An 18,674-nucleotide genomic window follows, 5' to 3' on the forward strand; every position below is an offset into this window, starting at 1 on the left:
TCCCAAACTTACAAGCAGTCCTAATTAATGAGATTACCACTGTTAATTTACATTGTTGATTTAAATAATTCACAAACAACAAAAGTAATTTTCAGTGATTTTTTTTTAATTGCATAACATAAATGATATTTATTATCGTTAATTTTTTATGATCGTCAATAAATGACAAGATTTAATTATTATGCAAGATTGTCAACTCTTGTAAAACTGAAGGCCTAATTTACGTTTTCCTATCCACTTCAATATTTCCTTTTTTCTCCTTGCATTGCAATGGAAAATTTCCTCCAAGAATTGTTTGAGTAATAGGTATATAGTCAATGGTAATATCTTCATTCAAATATTTACAACATGGAAACATTTTCAAACATTAACATGGAAATTATACACAACATTGTCATCATTTATAAAACTGAAGGTCTAATTTACGCTTTCCTCTCCAGCTCAATATTTATTTTTTCCTCTTTGCACTGCGGTAGAAAATTTCCTTCACAAAATGTTTGAGGATGTTAATTCAAGCCTTTTTGGAAACTATACACAGTTTCATACTGCTAACACAGTGTGATAGTTTAATTTTTTAGGTGTGAAAAATATCTTAAACCAACAGATTGATAGAATGTTGCTGAGATGAATCAGTGTGAAATATTGAACTGTCAGAAACATACCGAGGCTGTGCAAAGAAATTGAAGAAAATTGGTTCTTGGTCCAAATAGAAATACGACCACGATAAAGTTGTTTTGTTGATTTGTATATTTATAATCTTTGGCTAACGCCCTTGTGATTTTTTCAAATATTATTTTAATAATAACATGTCATTAGTTGACAGAACCAAAAGGTTTGTTAACAGTGGCATTTCCGAGATCTTTAAGTGAGTAATACAACTATATTGTTCTTAAAGAGTTTTTTTAAATACACGCGGGGAAAACGTGTGAGTGAAACTAACATCCTGTAAGTAGGGAACATTACGTACTACGCAGTTTGACGTAAAATTATTTATCACGTTCGAACATTTATAACTTTTTGTAAACATCCTTGTGATTTTTGCAAATATTCTTTTAAGAATAGCCTGTCCCAAACAAAAGGTTACAGTAATACAGTTTACTTGATGAAAATTAGGTCCATTCCCTCCGTGTTGCTCCATTCCCTCAAAATTGGCTAAATTCAGTCATTAAGGTTCAACCATTTAAAATATCAATAGTAAATTAAAAGATATGTAATTAAGGGTGATGAAGGTAAATCATGTCAAAGTTTTATTCGAAGTTTTGATCAGTTTTTCTCATATCAGCCTACACAAGATTTAAAATTAATCATAACCAAAATGGTGGTATCCACTACTTACCAGATTTAAAAGTACTTAAACGTTTCTATTAAGGCCATAAAAGTTGAATTTTGTTATCTAAAAGTGTTGGCGGATGTGTAACTATTATATGCAACAGATGTAAAGATTAAAATGTTTCTATTTTGAATTGAATTGAAACTCTCTTTATTGTTCTCTTTACATAATATTACAGAATATTCACGCTATACTAACTAAATTACATGTTTCAAATTGTTTTGTGTCCTCTTCCCGTTACAAAGCACAGGTACAACAGCTATACAAAATAAATCACTGATAGCGACTGAGCCTACGCACAGACTTCCAGCCCATGAAGGCTTATTTCCCAATTTTTTTTTATATTGAACATTGCTTTCTGTGAATTATTTCAAGTTTATAAGTAAATTTTTGCGCAATAGTAAGTAGGTTTCTTTGTATTTTTTCCACTAGAAATGGATGTTCATGATTTCTATTGTTCACTTTTTGTAGGAAATAAACTTTATTTTGATTTGATTTGATTTGAATATTATAGGCCTAATAGGAAACATTTTTTTATGAAAAGTTTGAAGAATTTAAAATATTTTTACATAATCGCCCATCTTCATTAGCTATCTCTACAATAACTAATTATTGTTACTACACTTAAAATCCACTGACCAGTTTGTTAAAACTATTTCAAACATGTTTCTGTAAATGAGGCACTAATAGCAAGCAGTGTAGTAAAAATACGATTTTCTCATTTATTTTTGGGTTCCAATGTAATTGATTTTTTTATGATTTTTTTTTTTTATTTATATGGAGTCAAAAGACGTGGCTTAGTGCGGTGGCTTAGTTTTAACACATTCAAGATCACAACTGAACTGAACAACCAAACTGTCTACAGATTAGTCTCTACGCCTATAGTCAGCCATACCTTTACTTCTGAAAACGATACATTAGAGAAAAATTGATACATTATACTTCAATGTTTGGCACTGAAATATGTTGCTTTTAAAGTTATGCTAAATTCTGAAATAGCTTTATTTGAAATTTTACAGGAGCTACAAGCTACAGACGTGTTATAGAAAGTACTGTTGGGAGCCTAGAGCACTTACAGTTCCCTTACAACGGCTTCAATATGCAATTAACGCCGGCCGTTTGTGAACCTTTTGCATTAGCTTCGAACACCATCAACGGAAATTACGTTGCCGGGTGTAAAATAATATTTACACACCCACATGGAATTCGCCTTAATGTGTTAAATTATTTCATAATGCTAACACTATGTTTTCGTCCTAATTTTTTTATCCTTTGCTATACCGTTTATAAAGACATGTCATGCATGTTATGTGCAAGTAACAGTTCTTATAGTTATGGATGTATTAACTGATGTTTTTGTCCTATCCACACAACCCAAGCTACTGTATTCATCACCTACTGGAATGTGACATAATATTGTTTGTTTTAGTTTATTTACAATTAATCCAGCAAGACTATGTATTTGAGTGGTATTGTAGCATTTTGTAACTATTATTTCAGGTGTTACGGTTCGGTACAAAATTTATCACAGGAATATCAAACACACCAAAACATTACAAAACTCATGTTTGTTTTCCTACTACTAGTTAATATTTCATGTGCAATCTGTCTACAAATCTTCGAGCATCCAGAGATGTGTTTGTTTACCAAATATTGATGTTTCGATATTGCAACACTCTTGAACAAACTGTTCGTTTCTGGAATGGAATCAAAATAGTGGGTGTGTAAATATTGAGTTCAACAATGTAGTTTTAAAGTTCTACTCAGTGTATGATTACAAGTTTCCTAGAGTAAATTGTTTGCTGTTATATTTAACAACATAGAATTTTTAAGATGTATTTCACTCTTCGTTTTATCCCACTCTTAGAAAGTTTTCACCACACTATGACGTTTTTAGCTGTTTTACATACGTTAATTGGTGGCTGAAAGTTACGTTTTGTTGGCCATGCCAGCTGTCGTCGTTATTTGGGGACCGAGCAGGTTTTTACATCCCTAGGGCCGCAAAATCAGCTGCCCGCTTACTTAAACACAATCAGTATCCATAACATTGCAATAGAATTGTTTTATTGTCACCGTTGTCTAGCAACTATTTATTATTATTTTTGCTAAAATCCTCAAATGATTTCTTTGCATAACCTTAAAATTGTAGTTGTGTTGGCTATCAGTGTGCATTATTATTGTAGTGAATAGTGGTAATAGGGTATATTGTGGTGAAAAATAGTGTTCGTACCACGGACCAAAATGGTTTTGCAGCTCTCGATCGTTTTAAGTTCGAACTTTAAAACTATCTCGAGCCGTCAAAACCCAAATTTCGGCCCTAGGTACGAAATATACATTACGTATACAGTATAGTTGTATATTTCAGTGTTACACTTTCAATACTTCGATTAAAAATGCAGATCGTTATCACATTTCTTGCTACAACCGCAAACTTTCATCTAGACACTTTTTAATTTTCAGAGTACACATTTTTGTGTTCTTATTGTTAATTTTAGTGAATGTGTGTGTGTGTGTGTGTGTGAGAGAGATAGAAAGAGAGAGAGAGAGAGAGAGAGAGAGAGAGAGAGAGAGAGAGAGAGAGAGAGAGAGAGAGAGAGAGAGAGAGAGAGAGAGAGAGAGAGAGAGAGAGAGAGAGAGAGAGAGAGAGAGAGAGAGAGACGGAGAGAGAGGGAGAGAGAGAGAGAGAGAGAGAGAGAGAGAACGAATATTTTATGTGCATCTGTCATACTGCATTGTTTTTTTATTTTTATTTCACTCAAGCCGAACACAACGTGACCTGTATTTTTCGTGCAAGTCGTACGGTCATACTAACAATTAATGTTAAAATCTAAATTATGAATATTTTACAAAATGTAATTTCAAATGTATAAAATAATCTACTTTCATTAGATATTCAAATAAAATAACTAGTTACATGAAATATCTACAACCAACAATATAAGAATTCCCTTTGGCTAGGGACTTCAACAGAGGTTTTCACCTAGGTAAGGGAATAACACGTGCATCTCGTTTCTTCTCATTAACTTCATAATCCTTTCACACTTTCCCTGATATTAGGCCGCTCTGTCCATTACCGTAGTTTTTGGTTACCCAAATTTCTGGTTGCTCTTAAATGAATACTTGAATACTGTATATCAGATCAAATTTTTTAATGTATTTAACTTTACTTTTGATAATTTTTCCTCCTGCTAAGCAATTTAAATCTCTTCGTACGTAGTTATTACTTCACTAGCTCATCAAGTAAAGAGTTATTCTTTGATAACTGAACAAGTATGTTTTGCATTCAAGAATAAAATCCAACTGCATTATAAATTAATAGTAGGCTACCAAAAAAAAAGACATAGTAGATTTTACCGTCACAAATTCCCGGGGCAAGTACATTCTGGACTTTGCTGCCAGAGCCGGACTCGTTGTCGTCAACGAGGGCAACACGCCAACTTTCCGGCGCTCTGGGATGCGGGGAACGATCCCAGACATTACCCTTGCATCTGAGTCTCTTTTGCCAAGGATCAGAGCCTGGAGAGTCCTGGAGGATTACACGGCCAGTGACCACCAGTACATAATTTTGATGTCCTGGATGGTCATCAGAGATGAGTAGCCGCGTTTCGTCAAGTTCGATGGAATTTAAAAAAAATTGAACGTGGCAAAATCCAATGAAGCATCTTACGAGGAACGCCGGTGGTTCCTCCCGCATCTTTAATACCATATGTGACGGTGGTAGGGAAAAGGCTCTTTTGCGCATGACTATCGCGCTCGTTACTCTATAGGCCTACATTTGCTATGGTATTGAGTCGTATGCAGTGCATACCTTCTGCATATTTCAGAAAATGGTTATCTACAGTTCAACAATAACATTTACTATGAACCCTTTGTAGATTTTCTTATTAAAATATCAACAAGCAACTAACAAAACAAAACAAAAAAATACATTACTGCTACCAAATGTGTGAACCTTGGTTTTGTTTGAAAGCAGAGGATGTTGAAGTGATCAATCTGTGTTAGTACCACTTGCTGCTGAAAGAAAAATAATAAATCTTGATCAGGTTGGTCTGATCTGAAAACCATTTCCACACTGATTTCATTAGTAAGTCTAGCCAATTCAATGAAGTTCCACTACTATAGTTCGGCCACTTAGAAAGCGACCTCCTCTAGCATTGGTTTAGCATTAGCGCGCAGGTCGTTTTCTAAGCGGCCGAACTATAGTACACACTGAGCTTTCCACCAGGGAGAGACGCCACAGGACAATCATTAGCTTTGTGAATTAAAATTTGGCAGAGTCGTCCGGTGGGGTCAACAGCTCACCAAAGTGCAAGAGAACTAAAGATTTACATAGAAAATTGAGACACATTTGTTATATTCATGTATTCATATATCCGTTGAAAAAAACACTAAACACTCTTGATTTTAAATTAATAAGACATCACAGGTTGAGCTTTAAATTAAAATTTAGTTTCGCTAAGGCTCTACACTAGATATTTTAGAATATTCGTATACTGTTTTCAAGTTATTATTTAGGATGCAGGTCTATGGCTTTTATTTTATATTTTTTAACTGCTGATTTTTAACGTACTAGGCCTACTTTTAACCTCAACACTCCTCCATAACAATGTTATATCTCGTATTTCTCGGCCTCTCTAGGATCCATTGTTCCACATCTAATTCCTGACTCGTTCATTATCCGCTCTGCTGGTTCTCTTAAACACTTTGCTGGATAAATTGTATTTTCATGTTTAGAACTTTACAAAATCTTTTCGTTTATATTTGTTTATACATTTTACAAAATGAAGAATATTCCAATTATTTTAAGCTGGTTCGACATTTAAATTGACAATCGGAAACAGATTTGAGACTTGGTAATTCAATTATACTCCAAAGTATTGTGTGGTCTTGTACAACTAGATCACATGCATTCTCTTGCTGAAATTACTTCATGTTGTAAATATGTTGAATCTGACATTTATACTGTATTCGAGTAGGCTGAAGTTTACCTTGGTAAAGCAGGAACATATACAATACGTAAAAAATAAATACATTTTTGTTACAATCTGCAGCAGAATCCTACTAACATCATTTTACCGTGTGAAGCTGAGCGTTAATGATATTTATACCTTCAGGTTTTACATTGCAACATTATATTTATTGATGGTTAAAACGTCTTAAGCTATATTTACGTATACTTTTTTCTATATCACTTCCAAGTGAGGTATATACAGGGTGTCCCGGAACTCTCTACCAATATTTTAGGGCATTGATCCTGGGTAAAAATCGTACCTAAATATCATATTTTTACTGTCCGAAAGTCCTTAGTTACTCACACAGGCACCATTTTGTTTTTTTCAGTTATTAGTTTTTTTCTAAAGAATGGTTAAACATACGAAATAGAAACTTTGTACAAACATTTATGCCAACTAGACAAAGCTACAAAAAAATTATGAAGATTATTTAAAATTCATAAAACAAAATGGCGGTCATTTAAAATTTTCTTTCTTAAATAACTCAAAAGCCATTGATTTTACAAAAATTTTAAATGACCGCCATTTTGTTTTATGAATTTGAAAAATCGTGACAATTTTTTGGTAGCTTTGTCTAGTTGTCATAAATGTTTGTGCAAAGTTTCCATTTCGTATGTTTAACCATTCTTTAGAAAAAAAATAATAAGTGAAAAACACAAAATGGCGGCTGTGTGAGTAACTAAGGACTTCCGGACAGTTTAAATATGATATTTAGTCATGTTTCTTACCCATGAGCAATGCCCTAAAATATTGGTAGAGAGTTCCGGGACACCCTGTATATCACTTCCAAGTGAGGTATATAGATACAGTCCGTGTTACTCAAAGTGCTGCTGATTGTCCAGGATACATCCAGAACACATTAGTATACTGATGGACGTAGGAACACTTAGCTCTGTGTAGGGCTGCGTTGGTTGGTTACTACATTGCTAAACATGTTTTAAGTACATCCACTACAACTCTCTACTAGTCAATATGTTTCATTTATTCTCCAGCTACTTAATTTAATTTACTCGATGACTTCACTTGGAGATTAATGTATAATAAATATACAGGTCAGACATAAAACTATCTTCTATACCTTAAATTTACTATCATAGTCTTCGATAATCGATTAAAGAACACTATATTTTCCAAATATATTTTTCGGGGTCTTTTTGAGTCACAAAATATTAAATATTGCTTTCTAATTTTTCGGAAATATGTAATATGATAATTATGGCCTGGTGTTTTGGAAGCGATTTAAGGGAAATCCAATAACTTATCTTTTGGAAAATTCCATATAGTGTTCTTTTATTTATTTCGGCCAAGAACAGGGTCATGCCATAGAAAACTAAGTAGGAACACATCACATCACAGCAGTTTTAGTGAATTTCCCTTTAGGGAAGTAGCTATTACCGTCAGTCTCATGGTAATACTTAGCCCGGGGCCGATTTACTTTATCATTTTCATGTCCCCAGAGGCCGAAAACAGCATCGTTCAAAATGTTATATGTGTCTGTGAACGCGATAACTTGAGTAATTTTTCTCCGATTTTGATTTGAAATTTGGTTTAAATGTGTATGGTGGGATAAACTTGAATTAGTTTGCGAACCAGCATGATCGTGCCATGGGAACGGGGATTTACGGGAGGTTTTTGAGGTAAAAATGGGGTTTTCTAATTTTTCACCCTCAAAACACAAAATTTCCCAATTTACCTTTAGACCATTTAAAAAAAGAATAATTTAGTATATCAAAGTGTTTTTGTACGGTTATTGGTTAAGGGGTAAATTTAAAATTCCCATGTTATTATTATGGAGAATATTATAAAATGTTATAATATGCTTGTTTATTGATGTATTTGGATAAAACGTGACAATTTTATTTATTTTATACTCTATTTATATTTGACTAAAAAACACTTTATTACCCTTCCTGTTGCAGCAAACCTATGTAATTGTTAAACCTAATGTTATTTCAATAGATTTAATTGAAACTCCAATCGGGCAAATGGAAATTTGCTTAGTCTGCAGGTTTGCTGCAGTGGGGGTATTTGTTTTACCTGTCGTAGCTTACATTATTTAAGCGTAAATTTTTGTATGATAGGTGAAATTTTATATTATAGTAAGATAATCAGCTTAAAAAGTTATTTTCCTAGTTCTGTTATGTTTATTCTTTTATGTTTTGTATTTTGAGACTTGAATACGTGGAAAAATAAGTTTTTACGGTTATGTAATGGTGAATATAGTAAAAAGGAGTATATAACATTTGATCCCACGGGTTTGTTGTAAATAGAGGCTGGATAAGGTTCAGATTGATCATCGGGTTCCATGACGTCATTCACGAGTCCGGTTTGATTAGCAATCAAACATAATTTGATTAACATTGAATCAGTCACCGAGCTTTACTCTAACTGAACATCAGAACCGCCATTGTCTAATTTCATCTCTCCATAATCAATTCCCACATTATTTCATATATTTTATATTTTGTGTAACATATAATTTACCTCATTTTTGATTTCTGTAAAAAGGACAATAGTTGTTTTGGAATTTCATTACTAAATTATAACAATGCTAGAATCTATCAAATAGTGTTTTTATGAGGTAACTGATCTTACTTAAATACTTAAATTAGGCAATAAGCATATGAGTGTGAAAATGCCTAAGTTGTTAAAGACTTGACCTATCTGCAGCTCCTTGCTAGGGCCATAGGGCGTCCAGAAAAGCTCCATCCCTATCTTGTGCTGGGTCCCTAAGCTGACCCTAAGTTCTTCCTATGGTCACATCCTAATTCTCCAGGTGCAAGGTCTTCCTCTCTTTCGCATCTCTTGCAGGCTCCACTTTAACGCCTTCTCAATGGCAGTGTCGGGCTTTCAAGCTCGCTTTCAGTTGTTCAAGACACTACAGTAAAAATCAGATAAGATTAAAAAGAAACAATTAAATAATGTCATTCTAAACTACGTCAATTGTAATTTTATAACATTTTCATAACATAACTGTGGTCTATCTTATCCAAACATTATTTACATTTCAATAAAACACCATGTATTTCAAATTAAAATAATATTAATGAAATGATATGAAAATAATATAATGCATGATGATGGTTGATGAGTATTGCAGTGCCCCCTCCCCCCCTACAGATTATTGTATATAATATTCACAGAATATTGTGTAAGCTCAATATCAGCTGTACAGACACAAAGCAATGAGCTTCAGAATAACATAATTACCATAGTGTTGCCAAACTAATCGAATGATTGAATACAAATGCTTATATTTGCAAATCATAATAGGTTTATTGTAAGAATTTTACAAAGATATTTTTAAAAGTCATTTTCAAGGTACATACTGAAACTTTAGGCCTCTACAGTCATAAACATTTTAATAAAGGTGATTAATAAACAAATCATTTAACTGTCTTCCTCTAAAAATGTGCAAGAATAGCAACAAAAAGACCTCACGTGTAATCGTAATTCATATACTGTATATATTGATGCTTGGAATATTTTTCGACACGAATGCTGTTTTTAACAACCTTTTTCTTAAAACAAGAAGAAAGGTAAGTAATTGTGTTCATGAACAATAGAGGCTTTATAACTTATTCTATAATATCAGTAATTTGAGGATATTTTATCACAAGAAGTTCTGTTGGTATCATTACCTAAATGACATTTTAGTTATTAAAAAATAACTAAATCTACTTGACAACTATAGCGTTTAAAGCTCTCATAGAAACTTGTTTTTTACCACTGTTTGTCAAATTTAACCAATAAAACTTTTACAGATCGAAAACAATGAAAATGCCTCTCTCACAATATACTAAGGAAAGCGTATGAATCACTAACCTATAATGTATTGTTCCTTCTACACAAGATAAGGTAGGCTTTCAATATGCAAATGGACTGCTATTTATCTCTTTACATTTATCACTATATTGATTTCCAAACCCACGTACGTGGAATATTTATGGTACATCTTATTTGTATTACACACTATGGCAATGGCAACATTTTATTTAAATAATACCCCCGCCGCAGCAAACCTGCAGACTAAGCGAATTTCCATTTGCCTGATTGGATTTACAATAAAATGTCTCCTTAAAAATATCACTTTTATTCCCTATTTAAACAACATTAGTTTAACGAGTACTTAGGTTTGCTGCAACAGGGAGGGTAAAAAGGTGTTTTTTTTTTTTGTAAAATGTAATATTTTAGTATAAAATTAATGCATTTTCCAAATTTGATCAAAATATGTTCATAAACAAGCAAACTACAACAGTTTACTTATTCTCCATAGAAATAACATGGGAATTTTAAATTTACAGATTTTTTGAATTTTCTCCGTAACCATTAGGCGCATATTAACGCTTCAATATACTAAATTATTTGTTTTTTAAGCTCTACAAAATGGTTTGGAAAGAAATTGCAAAATTTTTAGTTTTTAGGGTAAAAAATGGGAAAACCCAATTTTTACCCCATAAAACCTCCCATAAACCTCTGTTCCCATAGTCCGATCGTGCTGGTTCGCAAACTCCTTTGAATAAACGTAGGTTTACACGTTTGTACCTAATTTCATCAAAATCGGATGATTTTTGCTCGAGTTATCACGCTAACGGACACATATATAAATATATATATAGCAAAACGAAAAAGAAAATCGGTCCCGGGTCCAGGTCTTACCATGAGTACTACGGTAATAGCTTATTCCCTATATGGGAAATTCGCTAATAAAAACTTAACAGCATTTATTAGCAAGCATTATTTACATTTATGAAAATATACTGAATCATGTAAATTTTGGATAAATCAATGTTGAATATAGGTGATTGAAAGTTTTAAGTGTAAGGATATTGTGTTTTTTAGTAGTTTGTAGTCAGCCTTTGGTTGAACCACCAATGCCACAGGATTGTATACTTTATCTTACAAATACTATGTATTATTTCATTTAAAAAATGTACGATAAAACTACAGAATAAGATATATACACCAAGTATTAAGACCTCGGGCTACCACCTCTAATCTTTATCGTTCAAAGATAAATAGTCAAGAATGTTTAGGTAAAACTTGGTCACAGCGGCAGCTCTAGTGGTTTCTGAAGTTTAAATCTCCGTGAATTTAATTTCGTCGGATCACGATTGAGTTTAGTTAGCGTTCAGACATTACAATGACCAACATTTTATGCAAAAATCAAATATTCACATTTCATCAGCGATAAAGAGTTTTTCACACAATGTTTGTGCATTAAGAATGAACCTAAAATGTATTATGAATGTTTAATTGTGTTTGGGTTTATCAATTTAACACCCAGACAGATCCACGAAGGTAAAGAAATACAACAAAATTTAAATAAATAAAAAATAAAAATAAAATAATTATTGTAGTTCAAATTTGTTAAAAATGTAATTATTTAGCTCAATAACGTGGTTTGCATTTTATTTTCTTTAAAACTTATTTCACATTTTCAGACATTTTTAAACCGTCATAAATAATGTTTTTAATATAGTTGGGATGGTATTTTATGCATGTTCATTCATTTTATGTTGATTAGTTAACACCTAGATTAGTCATAAAGTCTTCCCACTAAATCTACTGATCTTGTCAACTTGGCAGGGAAGTTTGCAGACCGAGTTGGTGGCAAAACTTGATATTCTTGGGTTAAAACCACTTGAAGGATATTACTAAAAAAAATATGACGACGCAATAGTATATGTGTTTGTGTGGACTGGCTTGTCTGCTCAAAACATAAAGTTATTTTAGATTGTTGAATACAGTTTTGGATGATTTTAAACTTAAAACATAAATATTTATGAAAATGGATCTTATCTTACAACATTTTATTTGTAGCATCATAATTTTAAAAGTTAATGACATGAATTTCTTAACGTCAATATACACATTGGTACTTGGGACTAAAGCTGTAGAACACTTTACAAATTTAAAATCGTTCACCTTATTTTTAACAGGAAATGTCAATGTTTCATTGTTCTATAGTAAATTAGTAGGTTGTTAATGATAATTAACATAATATTCCCCTTGCTTACCAGAAATGTTACTCACCATGTTGGTAGTTTACAATGATGAATGGCCGTGTTACTCTGAATGCCACAGAAACAAAGAGAGTTGTGTCGGTGTTAATGAGGAAAACTGCTTAATATATATTGTTTAATACACAAATAATACTGTATTTTGGATTTACTGATCACAATTCATTTTTCGTAACATTGTAACACAATATGTATTTTCTTGAACAAACAACAAGCAGGGAAAGATTGTTTTTTGAATATATAAAGAGGTTTTATTAAGACGCAAAGACTGTTTACTGTTACTAATAATTACTATCAATATATTTTCTGTTGAGTTTCACTTCCACAAATACATTAGTAGCCTAGTTACAATGTAATGCCTAAAAAATATTGAACTAGCAACCGAATCCAACGATAATAATAAATTAATATTTTTGTTTGTTTGTAAATTATCTATAACCGTGTTCTTAGGTATCAATTTTTACATGTTGTGTTTGGTTATTACATGAAAGTTTTTCATTTGTATTTACATATTATAAAACTTTATAATGCACTACATTTTCATTACGAATTCCCACACTATAACCCATCCATAATAACCACCATGCACCATGACTAGAGTAACTGTCATACAACCGATAACTATACATCGATATTTTCAAATCAACACGGGCATCGGTTGCTACAATATTTTCCTATAACCGCTAACAATAGCACACACAGAACTTACAATAGGAATAGGTATCTGCAACGGTTGAAACGATACTTTTCTGATTTTTATATCCCGATATTGTCTCGATAAAAGTATAGTTTTCAATGGTTTTTATTTGAGTGAATTCAGATAAACACGATAATTTTGCATTATTTAATGCTTCCACCTATTCAAACTAGTTTCACATCCGTTAATGGAAATTTGTTTGTACTAAATTGTTACGCCTTCCGATGTTTAATTGACATCAGTATTTTTTTCACAAAGCAAATGTGGTGGAACAGAAAGGTTTAAAGTGGGTGATATCCGAACTTTCGCATTTATTGCCCTCCTAGGACCGCTTTAACTAACACCGATATCGAGGTACTGGAAGATAGGGATATCTCTCTAGAAATATATTAATTATCTTAAAAAAGTTAACTTGTAAATAGTTATCAAGTGGCAATTATCTGCACCAAAGATTTCCAATTAGCACCCATTTGTGCAAAATATGTATTTATTTATAAAAAAAATAATGTCTAACGTAATTTTTTTACTAGATAAATACAAATCCGGAACTGACGTTACATTTGATTTGACTATTCTTAATTATATCCTACAATATTATTATGATAGAAATAATATTCCTGTGTATACGGTATTTGGGTAGGCATAGTTGATGTACATGTAACATAGATAATAAATCCAATAGAGAGTTAATATGTTGTGCACAAGTAGGCCTAATAACTATGGACTTTAATTTGTTCAGCGTGAAAACTCACAATTTTTTTTATTTTATTTTTTTCCTTTATTCGACCAGATTTACATAGATTACATGCATTGGTTATGTCAATTATAGTAAGTTTCACATTTACCATTATGTTGTGTTCCTTATTCACTACGAAATTTTTCTTCTTATTTAACACAAGTTTTGTGACTACAACCGTATTACCTATTTTCATTGTTCCCTATGAACTGTTCCCCTTTCAGTTTGACTTTGCATTTGGCTTTCAGTTTGGGTGACTTTGAGTTTGCTTCGAGTTGTGCTTTTGGTTTTGCTTTCAGTTTGTGCTTTCGGGTTTGCTATCAGTTTGGGAGGTTTAGAGATTGCTTTGAGTTTGGGCTTTCGGTTTGATTGGCTTTGAGTTTGAGTTTGAGTTTCAGTTTGGGAGGCTTTGAGATTGCTTATTTTTTTCAGTTTGACTTGCAATTTGGGTGACTTTGAGTTTGGACTTTTGTTTTGCTTTCAGTTTGACATTGAGTTTGGGCTTTCTGTTTGGGTGGCTTTGAGTTTGGACTTTCGTTTTGCTTTCAGTTTTACTTTGCAGTTGGCTTTCAGTTTGGATGACTTTTAGTTTGAGTGGCTTTGAGTTTGGACTTTCGTTTTTCTTTCAGTTTGACTTTTGCTTTTGGTTTTCAGTTTGGGAGACTTTGAGTTTGGACATTCAGTTTGGGCGGCTTTGAGTTTGGACTTTCGTTTCGCTTTCAGTTTGACTTTGAAGTTGGCTTCACATTGAAAGCCACATTGAAGCCCATCCACATTGAAAGCCAAATGCAAAGTCAAACTGAAAGCAAAACGAAAGTCCAAACTCAAAGCCACCCAAACTAAAAGTCGTCCAAACTGAAAGCCAACTGCAAAGTAAAACTGAAAGCAAAACGAAAGTCCAAACTCAAAGCCACCCAAACTGAAAGTCGTCCAAACTGAAAGCCAACTGCAAAGTAAAAGTCTCGATAAAAGTATAGTGTTCAATAATTTTTATTTAAGTGAATTCAGAGTAACATAATAATTTTGCATTATTCAAACTAGTTTCACATCCGTTGATGGAAATTTGTTTGTACTAAATTGTTACGCCTTCCGATGTTCAATTGACATCAGTGTTTTTTTCACAAAGCAAATGTGGTGGAACAGAAAGGTTTAAAGTGGGTGATATCCGAACTTTCGCATTTATTGCCCTCCTGGGAGCGCTTTAACTTACACCGATGTCGAGGTACAGGAAGATATGGGTATCTCTCTAGAAATATATTAATTATCTTAAAAAAGTTAACTTGTAAATAGTTATCAAGTGGCAATTATCTGCACCAAAGATTTCCAATTAGCACCCATTTGTGCAAAATATGTATTTATTTATAAAAAAAATAATGTCTAACGTAATTTTTTTACTAGATAAATACAAATCCGGAACTGACGTTACATTTGATTTGACTATTCTTAATTATATCCTACAATATGATTATGATAGAAATAATATTCCTATGTATACGGTATTTGGGTATGCATAGTTGATGTACATGTAACATAGATAATAAATCCAATTATAGAGAGTTAATATGTTTGTGCACAAGTAGGCCTAATAACTATGGACTTTAATTTTTTCAGCGTGAAAACTCGCAAATTTCTTTTTTAATCTTTTTTCATTTATTCGACCAGATTTACATAAATTACACAGATTAGACTTTGAGTTTGGGATTTCGTTTTGCTTTCAGTTTGACTTTGAGTTTGGCTTTCAGTTTAAGCTACTTTGAGTATGGACTTTCGTTTTGCTTTCAGTTTGAATTATAGTTTGGCTTTCAGTGTGGATGACTTTAAAGTTGGCTTTCAGTTTAGGTGACTTTGAGTTTGGGATTTCGTTTTGTTTTCAGTTTGACTTTGAGTTTGAGTTTGGGCTTTCAGTTTGGCTGACTTTGAGTTTGGGTTTCAGTTTCAGTGACTTTAAATTTGGCTTTCAGTTTAGGTGACTTTGAGTTTGGTATTTCGGTTCTGCTTTCAGTTAGACTTTGAGTTTGGCTTTCAGTTTGGGAGGTTTTGGGATTGGCTTTCAGTTAAAGTGCCTTTGAGTTTGGACTTTCGTTTGCTTTCAGTTTGACTTATATCTTGGCTTTCAGTTTTGATTTTGGACTTTTGTTTTACTTTCATTTTGACTTTGAGATTGGTTTTCAGTTTGGGTGCCTTTATATTTGGCTTTCGGTTTAGGGGACTTTGAGTTTGGGGATTTCGTTTTGCTTTCAGTTTGACTTTAAATTTGGCTTTCATTTTAGGTGACTTTGAGTTGGTATTTCGGTTCTGCTTTCAGTTTGGAGTTTGGCTTTCAGTTTGAAATACTTTGAGTTTAGCTTTCAGTTTAGGTGACTTTGAAATTGTACTTTCGTTTTGCTTTCAGTTTGGCTTTGCAGTTTGTTTTTAGATTTGGATTTCAGTTTGGGAGCTTTGAGTTTGGCTTTCATTTTAAGTGACTTTGAATTTGGATTTTCGTATTGCTTTTAGTTTGACTTTGAGTTTGGTTTTCAGTTTTGGAGGCTTTGAGTTTGGCTTTTAGTTTAAGTGATTTTAAGTTTGTACTTTCATTTTGCTTTCAGTTTAACTTTGAGATTGACTTTGAGTTTGAAATTTGGCTTTCAGTATAGGTGTCTTTGAGTTTGGTATTTCAGTTCTGCTTTCAGTTTGACTGTAGTTTGGGATTCAGTTTGGGTGACTTGGAGTTTAGATTTTCGGTTCTGCTTTCAGTTTGACTTTGAGTTTGGCTTTCAGTTTGGGAGGCTTTGAGTTTGTCTTTCAGTTATGGTGACGTTGAGTTTGGACTTTTGATTTGCTTTCAGTTTGACTTATAGCATTCAGTTGCTTTTAGTTTGCATTCAGTTTTGGGTGACTTTGAATTTGGACTTTTGATTTGCTTTCAGTTTAGGGGACTTTGAGTTTGTACTTTCGTTTTGCTTTCAATTTGGTTGGCTTTGAGTTTGGGCTTTCGTTTTGCTTTCAGTTTGACTTTGCATTTGGTTTTCCGTTTGGATAACTTTGAGTTTGGACTTTCGTTTTGCTTTCAGTTTGACTTTTAGTTATGCTTTCGGTTTTGCTTTCCGTTTGGGAGCTTTGAGTTTGGCTTTCATTTTAAGTGACTTTGAGTTTGGATTTTCGTTTTGCTTCTAGTTTGACTTATAGTTTGGCTTTCGGTTTGGGTGACTTTGAGTTTGTATTTTTGTTTTGCTTTCAGTTTGACTTTGCATTTGGCTTTCAGTTTGGATGACTTCCAGTATGGTTGGCTTTGAATTTGGACTTTCGTTTTGCTTTCAGTTTGACTTTTAGTTTGGTTTTCAGTTTGGGTGACTTGGAGTTTAGATTTTCGGCTCTGCTTTCAGTTTGACTTTGAGTTTGGGTTTCAGTTTGGGTGACTTTTAATTTGGCTTTCAGTTTAGGTGACTTTGAGTTTGCTATTTCGGTTCTGCTTTCAGTTTGAATTTATTTTGGCTTTCAGTTTGGGTGACTTTGAGTTTAGGCTTTTGTTTTGCTTTCAGTTTGGCTTTGAGTTTGGGGTTCAGTTTGGGTGACTTTAAATTTGACTTTCAATGTTGATGAATTTAAGTTTGGACTTTCGTTTTTTTTTAAGTCTTAACTGAAAGCCAGACTGAAAGCAACCCAAAGCGAAAGCCAAATTCAAATTCAAACTCAAAGCAAAACGAAAGCTAAACTCAAAGCCACCCAAACTGAAAGCCAGTCTCACAGTCGCCCACACTTAAAGCCAAAAGCAGTCAAACTGAAAGCAATTCCAAACTGAAAGCAAGCGCATAAACTGAAAGTCAAGTTCAAAGCCGAATTGAACGCAAAACGAACATCTAAACTAAAAGCCACCCAAACTGAAAGCCAAATTCATAGTCGCCCAAACTGAAAGCCAAAAGCAAAGTCAAACTTAAAGCAAATCAAAAGTCATCCAAACTGAGAACCAAACTCAAAGTCGCCTAAACTGAAAGTCCAAACTCAAAGCCACCCAAACTGAAAACCAAACTCAAAGTCGCCAAAACTGAAAGTCAAAAGCAAAGTCAAACTGAAAGCCACCCAAACTCAAAGTCGTTCAAACTGAAGGGCTAACTCAAAGCAACCCAAACTGAAAGCCAAACTCAAAGCCACCTAAACTGAAAAACCAAACTCGAAGTCATCCAAACTGAAAGCAAAATGAAAGTCCAAAGTCAAAGCCGCCAAACTAAAAGCAACCCAAACTGAAGCCAAACTTAAAGTCATTCAAACTGAAAGCCAAATGAAAAGTCAAGCTGAAAGCAAAACGTGAGTCCAAACTCAAAGCCACCCAAACTGAAAGCCAAACTGAAAGCCAAATAAAAACTAAAAACAACCCAAACTGAAAGTCAAACTCAAAGGCACATAAACTGAAAGCCAAACTCAAAGTCATTCAAAAAAGCCAAATGCAAAACGAAAGTCTTAACTGAAAGCCAGACTGAAAGCAACCCAAAGCGAAAGCCAAATTCAAATTCAAACTGAAAGCAAATGGAAGCCCAAACTCAAAGCCACCCAAACCGAGAGCTAAACTCAAAGTTATTCAAACTGGAGGCCAAACTCAAAGCAACCCAAACTGAAAGCCAAATGCAAAGTCACCCAAAACTGAAAGCCAAAATCAAAGTCAAACTGAAAGCAAGATGAAAGTCCAAACTCAAAGTCATCCAAACTGAGAACCAAACTCAAAGTCGTCCAAACTGAAAGCCAAAAGCGAAGTCGCCCAAACTGAAAGCCAAAAGCAAAGTCGCCCAAACTGAAAGCCAAAAGCACGAAAGTACAATTTGACGATTTATAGCTGTTCTTTGAGCACAGCTGAGATCTACTATTGGTGGCAGAACTAGCTCTATTTGGAGTGGAGTATACA

The sequence above is a fragment of the Macrosteles quadrilineatus genome, unplaced genomic scaffold (assembly GCF_028750875.1).
Source record: "Macrosteles quadrilineatus isolate MER2022 unplaced genomic scaffold, UCM_ALF_1.0 Scaffold_4__1_contigs__length_99947679, whole genome shotgun sequence".
Lineage (NCBI taxonomy): Eukaryota > Metazoa > Arthropoda > Insecta > Hemiptera > Cicadellidae > Macrosteles > Macrosteles quadrilineatus.